Source organism: Oncorhynchus mykiss, chromosome 6 (genome assembly GCF_013265735.2).
Source record: "Oncorhynchus mykiss isolate Arlee chromosome 6, USDA_OmykA_1.1, whole genome shotgun sequence".
In the NCBI taxonomy this organism is placed as follows: domain Eukaryota; kingdom Metazoa; phylum Chordata; class Actinopteri; order Salmoniformes; family Salmonidae; genus Oncorhynchus; species Oncorhynchus mykiss.
This window is the reverse complement of record NC_048570.1, coordinates 19,901,534-19,911,593: the sequence shown is the minus strand read 5'-3', so window position 1 is coordinate 19,911,593 and position 10,060 is coordinate 19,901,534. Positions and strand designations below refer to the sequence as shown.

At 43.7% G+C, this 10,060-nt stretch overlaps 1 long non-coding RNA gene across 1 annotated transcript; it reads left to right on the top strand.

Annotated features, from left to right (window-relative positions):
- The first annotated feature begins 210 nt into the window (after positions 1–210).
- On the top strand, positions 211–9,585 carry LOC110525416. Its single transcript, XR_002473754.2, has 2 exons — positions 211–740; positions 7,952–9,585. It is a non-coding gene; the product is annotated as an uncharacterized LOC110525416 (long non-coding RNA).
- The last annotated feature ends 475 nt before the right edge of the window (positions 9,586–10,060 follow it).

Here is a 10,060-nt window from a genome sequence, read left to right as displayed (position 1 = left end):
AACCTTTAAAATAGTTGATTGAATCTGTTGTTGCTCCGGGGTTTATCCTGCTTTTCCGGGGGAGATTTTGTCTGACGCTGGGTCTGGTCTGAAAAGAGCTTTGTCTTCACCCCTCCCCCCTCCCCCCCACGCTCTGAAAGGAGTACAGGGGGACAGCTTGCCGCCTTGCATACTAAATGTGCAATGCCCGCCTTACCAATTCGTGCAATGACATAGCTGTTTTCATTTCAGGTGGCAGCATTTCAATGTCAGGAAGTTCACTATGATGATTTTCTAGGGCGTTATATATAATGGGACAGTGTATATTACAGTAGCCTATACACCACAATGTGTGAGAGAGAAAGCCATTGATGGGATGTTCTTGGAGTTAGCCTATAGGCTACTTAAAAAAGCTGAATCTCCTCTGTGCCTGAGCAGCGAGAGGGAGGAGAGGGAGAGAGGGAGTGTGCGACATCACAGTGATCCACATTGACAGTGACATCACTACTCAACTAACGGGTGGGACTTCGCAGGCTTTCTCATTCCAGCAGTGTTCTGTGGATATTGAATCACTACCTAACTGTCAGGAAAATGTGCCTGGTACTTGGTGGCAACTGCCTTGTCAAACAATAATAATGCACTTTTGTGCCTTAACTTTATTCCTGAGAATGAAACAGAATCCGTTGCAGAGTCTGCTCGACGTTGGATCTGTGCATATGTTGATTCCGGATGGTGCGATCTGCTGAATGAAGCGGGAACAGGTGAGTGAGCGTGGGTTTGTGGGGGCATTTTTTAAGTGCCTATTGGTCTAAGTTATTGATGATGACTATCGTTAGAATAGAACAAGTTGAACAACAGTAGCACAAAATGTTTTTCTCCGATTTTCCCACACTGTGACGGAAACTGTCATTTATAGAGTGGTTTTAGGTATTATCAACAGTAAAATACTCTGAGATGTTTTACTGCAGCATACTGTAAATGATGGTACATTGTGGGAAATTTGCTGTATTTCCAATGGTGCTGTAATTCCACCCCACAGAATACAGTACCAAACCAAATCTATGGATCGCTAAAAATCTTTAGACCACTAGTGGGTCCATGGTATTGTTGTTTCTGGCTCATTAACCCTTTACACTCGTGGGAATTTGGCATATATGGATAAATTGAATTAATATGATTTTATTAGGATCCCCGTTAGCCGAAGCCAATGGTGACAGCTAGTCTTACTGGGGTCCGATACATAACGAAAAATACATTATTGACAAAATACTTTACAAATTACATACATTTAAAAACATTAACATGTCGTGTGCATGTGTGTGTATCTATCAGTTACACATACATGTCAATACATACACACATAAAGTAGGTCACATGGGGGAGAGGAGTTGTGCCATGAGGTATTGCTGTATTTGTTAAAAAAAAAAGATTTGCTGCCCTCTTGCACTATATGAGATGGAAGGGTGTTCCATGCAATCATGACTCTGTATAATACTGTACGATTCCTTTAATTTGTTCTGGACCTGGGGACTGTGAAAAGACCCCTGGCGGCATGTCTGCTGGGGTAAGTGTGTCTGTCCGTGCTGTGTGTAAGTTGACTATGCAAGCAAATTGGAATTTCCAAAACATTGTTTCTTATAAAAACAAGAAGTCTATCCACAAATCTTAGCCATGAGAGACTGGCATGCATAGTATTGATATTAGCCCTCTGACTATAATGAAGAGCAAAACCTGCCGGTCTGTTCTGGGCCAGCTGCAGCTTAACGAGGTCCTGACCATATGAATGGATAATAACCAAGATAAAACGTAGCCCTGCAGGACTTGCTTTGAGGACTGTGGTGTCAAAAAGCCAGAGCATCTCTTTATCACAGACAGACCTCTCCCCATCTTTACAACCATTGAATCTATATGTTTTGACCATGACAGTTCATAATCTAAGGTAACAACAATAAATGTAGTCTTCTCAACTTGCTCAACAGCCACACCATTCATTACCAGATTCAGCTGAGGTCTAGAACTTGGGGAATGATTTGTACCAAATACAAAGCTCTTAGTTTTAGAGATGTTCAGTTCTAATTCTAATTCTAAAACTGACTGCAACTCTTTGTTTAGGGTTGTAGTGATTTCACTAGCTGTGGTTGCTGATGCAGATAAGGTCGAATCATCAGAATACATAGACACACAAGCTTTGTTTAATGCTTGTGGCAGGTCATTGGTAGAAATAGAGTAGAGTGCCAAAAGAGCTGCCCTACAATTCACCACATTTTACATGTTTAACATGAAAGAAGCTTCCATTAAAGAAAAACTTATGTGTTCTATCAGAAAGATACAGTGCCTTCAGAAAGTTTTCATACCCCTTGACTTCTTCCACATTTTGTCATGTTACTGAATTCAAAATGTCTACACACAAATCTATACAAAGTATCCCATAATGACGAAGTGAAAACCAGTTTGTTTTTGTTTTTTTCAAATTAATTTATTCATTTACACAAGTATTCACACCCCTGATTCAATACTTTGTGGAAGCACCTTTGGCAATGATACCCAGCTGTGAGTCTTTCTGGGTAAGTCTCTAAGAGCTTTCCACACCTGGATTGTGCAATATTTACACATTATTCAAATCGGTGGTTGATCATTACTAGACAACCATTTTCAGGTCTTGCCATAGATTCAAGTAGATTTAAGTCAAAACTGTAACCCGCCCACTCAGGAACATTCACTGTTTCTTAGTAAGCAACTCCACTGTAGATTAGACTTGTGTTTTAAGTTACTGTCTTGCTGAAAGGTGAATTCATCTCGCAGTCTACAGTCTCTGGTGGAAAGCAGACTGAGATAGGTTTTCCTTTAGAATTTTGCCTGTGATTAGTTCCATTCCGTTTCTTTTTTATCCTAAAAAACTCCCCAGTCCTTAACGATTACAAGCATACCCATAACATGATGCCGACACCATTATGCTTGAAAATATGGAGAGTGGTACTCCGTCATGTGTTGTATTGGATTTGCCCCAACCATAACACTTTGTATTCAGGACACAAAGTGAATTGCTTTGCCACATTTGCAATATTTATTTAGTGCCTTGTTGCAAACAGAATGCATGTTTTGGAATATTCTTATTTTCACTCTGTCGATAAGGTTAGTATTGTGGAGTAACTACAATGTTGTTGATCCATCTTCAGTTTTCACCTATTCTCTCTGTGTGTGTGTGTGTGTGTGTGTGTGTGTGTGTGTGTGTGTGTGTGTGTGTGTGTGTGTGTGTGTGTGTGTGTGTGTGTGAGAGAGAGAGAGTTGCATGCATGCTCACAACCGTGCACACACAGACACACACACACACACACACACACACACACACACACACACACACACACACACACACACACACACACACACACACACACACACACACACACACACACACACACACACACACACACACACACACACAGATAGACTCTTATTGTTCGGTTGTGTCCAAGAGAACACAATCTAATCCCCTCATTCACATCCAGCCCCACCCCATTCTAACAAACTCTTGTTGTCCATAGCCATTGCATAACAGTCAGCAGTGGGTTTCTCACTGTATTGACCCTATGGTATTGACCATGTCTGGGGGTGAGGAGACCGGCCTGTATCCTGCACTTTGGACTCACTCGTGACTGTAATCAAATTGACATTCCCTCAGTCAGTCTGTCTGTCCCTAGTTACACCTGAGGCATATTCAGGATGGTAGCAAATAGATAGAAAAGCTTTATGTAGAACATATATGAATGCCTGTCATGTAGAATAGGGAATCATGTTAGCTCTATTCATTGTATTTCTATCTGAAACATTTTGAAAATGTTACCTCGCTGAATATACACCTGGTCTTTCAACCAGCATGCAATTCCTCCATATCAACACCAGTGGCACCACTGACAGTCTTACAGGGATGGGCAACCACAGTCCTCGGGGGCCGGAGTGGTGTTACACCTTTTCTCCATCCCTAGCTAACACAGCTGATTAAACTAATGTTATTCTAAACTGAAGATCATGATTAGATGATTATTGGAGTCAGGTGTGATATCTGGAGCTGGGACAAAACTGTGACACCAATCAGGCCCTCGAGGACTGGAATTGCGCATCCCTGTAACAGGACGTGTGTCATCCTCAATAGATCCAATACGCACCAGTCCACCAAGTAGGATCCCAAAAATAATGAATGACTGATGTGTGAAACATGATGTGAGATGATCCTTAACTCTGCGCTACTACTTTGCATTCTCCAACACTACCACAGTTCAGATCGGAAGTGAACAGACTCAAGAATGAAAGTATATTGATGCAAACCATTTGGCTTTCCATACTGTATGTTGCACATGAAACGACTCCTTTAAATGATAACCTCCAATGCCACTTCAACCTGCTGCTTTCTTCTTTTCTGTCTGTCTCCAGTCAGATGTTCATCTAATCTACTCTTTCTCCTGTACTCTCTGTGGTACCATGTGGTCTCATTTCCCCTCTCATCGGTAATAGAGCTCAAATCAAATCAAATCAAATCAAATCTTATTTGTCACATACACATGGTTAGCAGATGTTAATGCGAGTGTAGCGAAATGCTTGTGCTTCTAGTTCCGACAATGCAGTAATAACAAGTAATCTAACTAACAATTCCAAAACTACTGTCTTGTACACAGTGTAAGGGGATAAAGAATATGTACATAAGGATATATGAATGAGTGATGGTACAGAGCAGCATAGGCAAGATACAGTAGATGGTATCGAGTACAGTATGTACAAATGAGATGAGTATGTAAACAAAGTGGCATAGTTTAAAGTGGCTAGTGATACATGTATTACATAAGGATACAGTCGATGATATAGAGTACAGTATATACGTATGCATATGAGATGAATAATGTAGGGTAAGTAACATTATATAAGGTAGCATTGTTTAAAGTGGCTAGTGATATATTTACATCATTTCCCATCAATTCCCATTATTAAAGTGGCTGGAGTTGAGTCAGTGTCAGTGTGTTGGCAGCAGCCACTCAGTGTTAGTGGTGGCTGTTTAACAGTCTGATGGCCTTGAGATAGAAGCTGTTTTTCAGTCTCTCGGTCCCAGCTTTGATGCACCTGTACTGACCTCGCCTTCTGGATGATAGCGGGGTGAACAGGCAGTGGCTCAGGTGGTTGATGTCCTTGATGATCTTTATGGCCTTCCTGTGACATCGGGTGGTGTAGGTGTCCTGGAGGGCAGGTAGTTTGCCCCCGGTGATGCGTTGTGCAGACCTCACTACCCTCTGGAGAGCCTTACGGTTGAGGGCGGTGCAGTTGCTATACCAGGCGGTGATACAGCCCGCCAGGATGCTCTCGATTGTGCATCTGTAGAAGTTTGTGAGTGCTTTTGGTGACAAGCTGAATTTCTTCAGCCTCCTGAGGTTGAAGAGGCGCTGCTGCGCCTTCTTCACGATGCTGTCTGTGTGAGTGGACCAATTCAGTTTGTCTGTGATGTGTATGCCGAGGAACTTAAAACTTGCTACCCTCTCCACTACTGTTCCATCGATGTGGATAGGGGGGTTCTCCCCCTCCCTCTGACACCACACTCCGAGGGCCCTCACCTCCTCCCTGTAGGCCGTCTCGTCGTTGTTGGTAATCAAGCCTACCACTGTTGTGTCGTCCGCAAACTTGATGATTGAGTTGGAGGCGTGCGTGGCCACGCAGTCGTGGGTGAACAGGGAGTACAGGAGAGGGCTCAGAACGCACCCTTGTGGGGCCCCAGTGTTGAGGATCGGCGGGTAGGAGATGTTGTTGCCTACCCTCACCACCTGGGGGCGGCCCGTCAGGAAGTCCAGTACCCAGTTGCACAGGGCGGGGTCGAGACCCAGGGTCTCGAGCTTGATGACGAGCTTGGAGGGTACTATGGTGTTGAATGCCGAGCTGTAGTCGATGAACAGCATTCTCACATAGGTATTCCTCTTGTCCAGATGGGTTAGGGCAGTGTGCAGTGTGGTTGAGATTGCATCGTCTGTGGACCTATTTGGGCGGTAAGCAAATTGGAGTGGGTCTAGGGTGTCAGGTAGGGTGGAGGTGATATGGTCCTTGACTAGTCTCTCAAAGCACTTCATGATGACGGATGTGAGTGCTACGGGGCGGTAGTCGTTTAGCTCAGTTACCTTAGCTTTCTTGGGAACAGGAACAATGGTGGCCCTCTTGAAGCATGTGGGAACAGCAGACTGGTATAGGGATTGATTGAATATGTCCGTAAACACACCGGCCAGCTGGTCTGCGCATGCTCTGAGGGCGCGGCTGGGGATGCCGTCTGGGCCTGCAGCCTTGCGAGGGTTAACGCGTTTAAATGTCTTACTCACCTCGGCTGCAGTGAAGGAGAGACCGCATGTTTTCGTTGCAGGCCGTGTCAGTGGCACTGTATTGTCCTCAAAGCGGGCAGGGAAATGGCGCCGAAAAACAGTTTAGAGCTTGCCTGGATCTTCTGTGGCGTGATGCCACATCCAAGAAACCCCACCCATTCTCATTGGTATAAAATTAACTCTATTACCAGGAGTCAATCAAGTGCATCATTGCCACGACCCTTATTCAAAAAAATACCTGTCTTGATTACGATTGGCTGAGAGTGGCAGGGAGAGAGGAGAGAAGTTTGAAATGAGTTTGCCTCACTCAGTCGATGCATGGAGAAATGTGTGGCCTCATTGGAATGCATTGTAGAGGGATGCATAGAGAGATTAATGAGTTGGTTCTCTATATTAAAGTGTGATTGGAATATCATTCACTATCATAGAAACCATCTCACACTCACTCAGACACACACATGCAGGCCCAGGTTGATATCAACACATCCACAAACCTGCATCTAAACACACACTCACTCAGACACACACATACAGGCTCAGGTTGATATCAACATATCCACAAACCTGCATCTAAACACACACTCACTCAGACACACACATGCAGGCCCAGGTTGATATCAACACATCCACAAACCTGCATCTAAACACACACTCACTCAGACACACACATACAGGCTCAGGTTGATATCAACATATCCACAAACCTGCATCTAAACACACACTCACTCAGACACACACATACAGGCCCAGGTTGATATCAACACATCCACAAACCTGCATCTAAACACACACTCACTCAGACACACACATACAGGCTCAGGTTGATATCAACATATCCACAAACCTGCATCTAAACACACACTCACTCAGACACACACATACAGGCCCAGGTTGATATCAACACATCCACAAACCTGCATCTAAACACACACTCACTCAGACACACACATACAGGCTCAGGTTGATATCAACATATCCACAAACCTGCATCTAAACACACACTCACTCAGACACACACATACAGGCTCAGGTTAATATCAACATATCCACAAACCAGCATCTAAACACACACTCACTCAGACACACACATACAGGCCCAGGTTGATATCAACACATCCACAAACCTGCATCTAAACACACACTCACAGGGTCCACTACACAAACAAATAAGAATTTGCAGTTAGATTACATGTTTATAATATCTGTAGATTACTTTTGCAGTTAGATTACATATTTCTAATATCTGTAGATTACATTTGGACATGTTTTAAGTATTGTGGACTCTTAAGAAGACTGCTTTCAGTGTTTGAATCAAGTTCAATGACATCTATTGCTCTTAAGACACCTCATGTAGTGAATCAGCTGTTAGTAAAATGGTCATCCATCCCCAGTTAAAACCTGTAGTGTGCTAGTCTGGCCTGGAGAACAGGTCCCCTTAGGAAAGAGCATGGTCACCTTGAGTACATTGTCCCCTCTCCGGGAGGTCCAGACCCGGGGAAAGACTGCCCATTATCTCAGTGTGTACTATATGTTTGTGTGTAAGACGGTTGTTCACATAGGTGCATCTACATATTTAAAATGTGTGTACATGTTCATGCATTAAATCTCACATTTTCCTCTTTACTCAGGGGCCACTTGTTGGGGCTAACACAAGAGACAGCAGAGTATGAAGCCCACAGCGGACCGTGGACTAGGATGTGCCAGTAAACCTCTGAGTCGGGCTTGAGTGGAACTTGGAGGATTTGTATTCATAGAACTTGACATTTGGTGTGAACCAGGACGCTGACCATGGAGACAGAGCTGAGCACTGGTCTCTCTGCATGGACCATCATGGCCATTGTGTGTAACTCTGTAGTGGGCGTCCTCACCCTTATCCTCTTTGTCATCCTCTACAAGGCCTGCAAGGTGCCCTCTTGCCAAGAGAGGTCAGCAGTGCTGACAGTAGCCCGGGAGCAGAAATGAGGGGCGAGCAGAAATGCTTACTGACTACAGCCTGATGATGGACGTACAGAGGAAAAACACTTCTTGGCCAAACAGACTGCCACTGACTGTTAACTAACACAATGAGTGAACACTAAAAAAACAATGTTTCGGGGTCCTTATCTGTCAAGTCATTCTCTCCATCGATTTCTCTATCACCCCCCTCCCCACAACTCTTTCTTTCTGCCTCTCTTTGTCTCTCCCTACCACATTACGTAAACAAAAACACCAGCATAAATCCTCTTATCTCCTTGGCTCTGCTCTGGGACTGTCCATCTGTCAGTCTGTTTACACTCAGCAGCCTGGCCTCCCCCTGCTCATCTGCACTAAACCACAATCTGGGGAATGAGGAAAAGGGTAAATGAGAAAGGAAATGAGGAGAGCGAGAGGGAGTGATAGAGGGAAAGAGAACAGCCCTCATCTCATCAGAGACAACTTGATGTTGACTAACTGGAGAAATAATGATGCCAGGGATAGTGAAATAGACCACAAGAGAGGCAGAGCAGAGAGGGAGATAGAGAGATAGATGATGCCAGGGATAGTGAAATAGACCACAAGAGAGACAGAGCAGAGAGGGAGATAGAGAGAATAATGATGCCAGGGATAGTGAAATAGACCACAAGAGAGGCAGAGCAGAGAGGGAGATAGAGAGATAGATGATGCCAGGGATAGTGAAATAGACCACAAGAGAGACAGAGCAGAGAGGGAGATAGAGAGAATAATGATGCCAGGGATAGTGAAATAGACCACAAGAGAGGCAGAGCAGAGAGGGAGATAGAGAGATAGATGCGGAACAAAGGACGGACGTGAAAGGGGAAGAGGGAAAAGGATGTTTTGATGAGGTGTTGTTTACTAAAAGAACGCTCAAGGCCCTCTGTGACTTCGAAGTCTCCAGCACCCACAGATCAACTCTCAAGGGTTTATGAAAAACAACGACTGAGGGAAATGAAAGGAACACTTTCATATGTCTGTCTGCCACTGAATGGGCTCCTATAAAACACAAAGGTATTGTTATTTATAGACAAGCTTCCAAAGGCGTGACACTCAAAGAGATAATGAGACTCAATGTGACTATTTTAAAAAGTATCCTGTAGCTAACGGTGGTGTGACGCAGAAAATCAAAATGACTTCCTGAAACAGATGGATCTACCATGTACTGTGCCATGTCATTCAGCATTCCATACATGTAATTATGACGGTGATGCTGTTCTGTAAGAATCATGGACATGGACATTTTCATTGTATTTTTTATTAACTCAATAAAATGTTTTACCTTTGTGTACCTTTGGGGATGTATATTACTGACCTACATAAATCATGTCACCACAACCAGCACAAAATAATAACCATAACATTGTGTTCACAGTGCATGATTATCCATCACAATATTGGGAGGAAAGTGCAACTATTACAATGTGGTAAAGACAGGGGCTAGCAGGTCACGTTTTCCATAGAGTGTGCGTCTCATTAGTGTGCGTCACTGCTGTCGGTGCTTTAAGTTGCTGAATTAGCCTGAATTATCTTTGGAAACCTATGAAAAAACAACTGTGCATTCATGTTCTCAACACTCATTAATATTTCAGGACCTCTGAGCTCTGCAGGTCATTCAGTGTCTCATGTTCATGTGCTCCAGCAACTCCTGATTTACAAATGAATCACTGTTACTGGAGGATACACAGTCAACTCATAGCAATTAGTTAATACGCCTTGTAGCCTATACACACACATACACAGGTTAACATCTTCCACACAGCTTT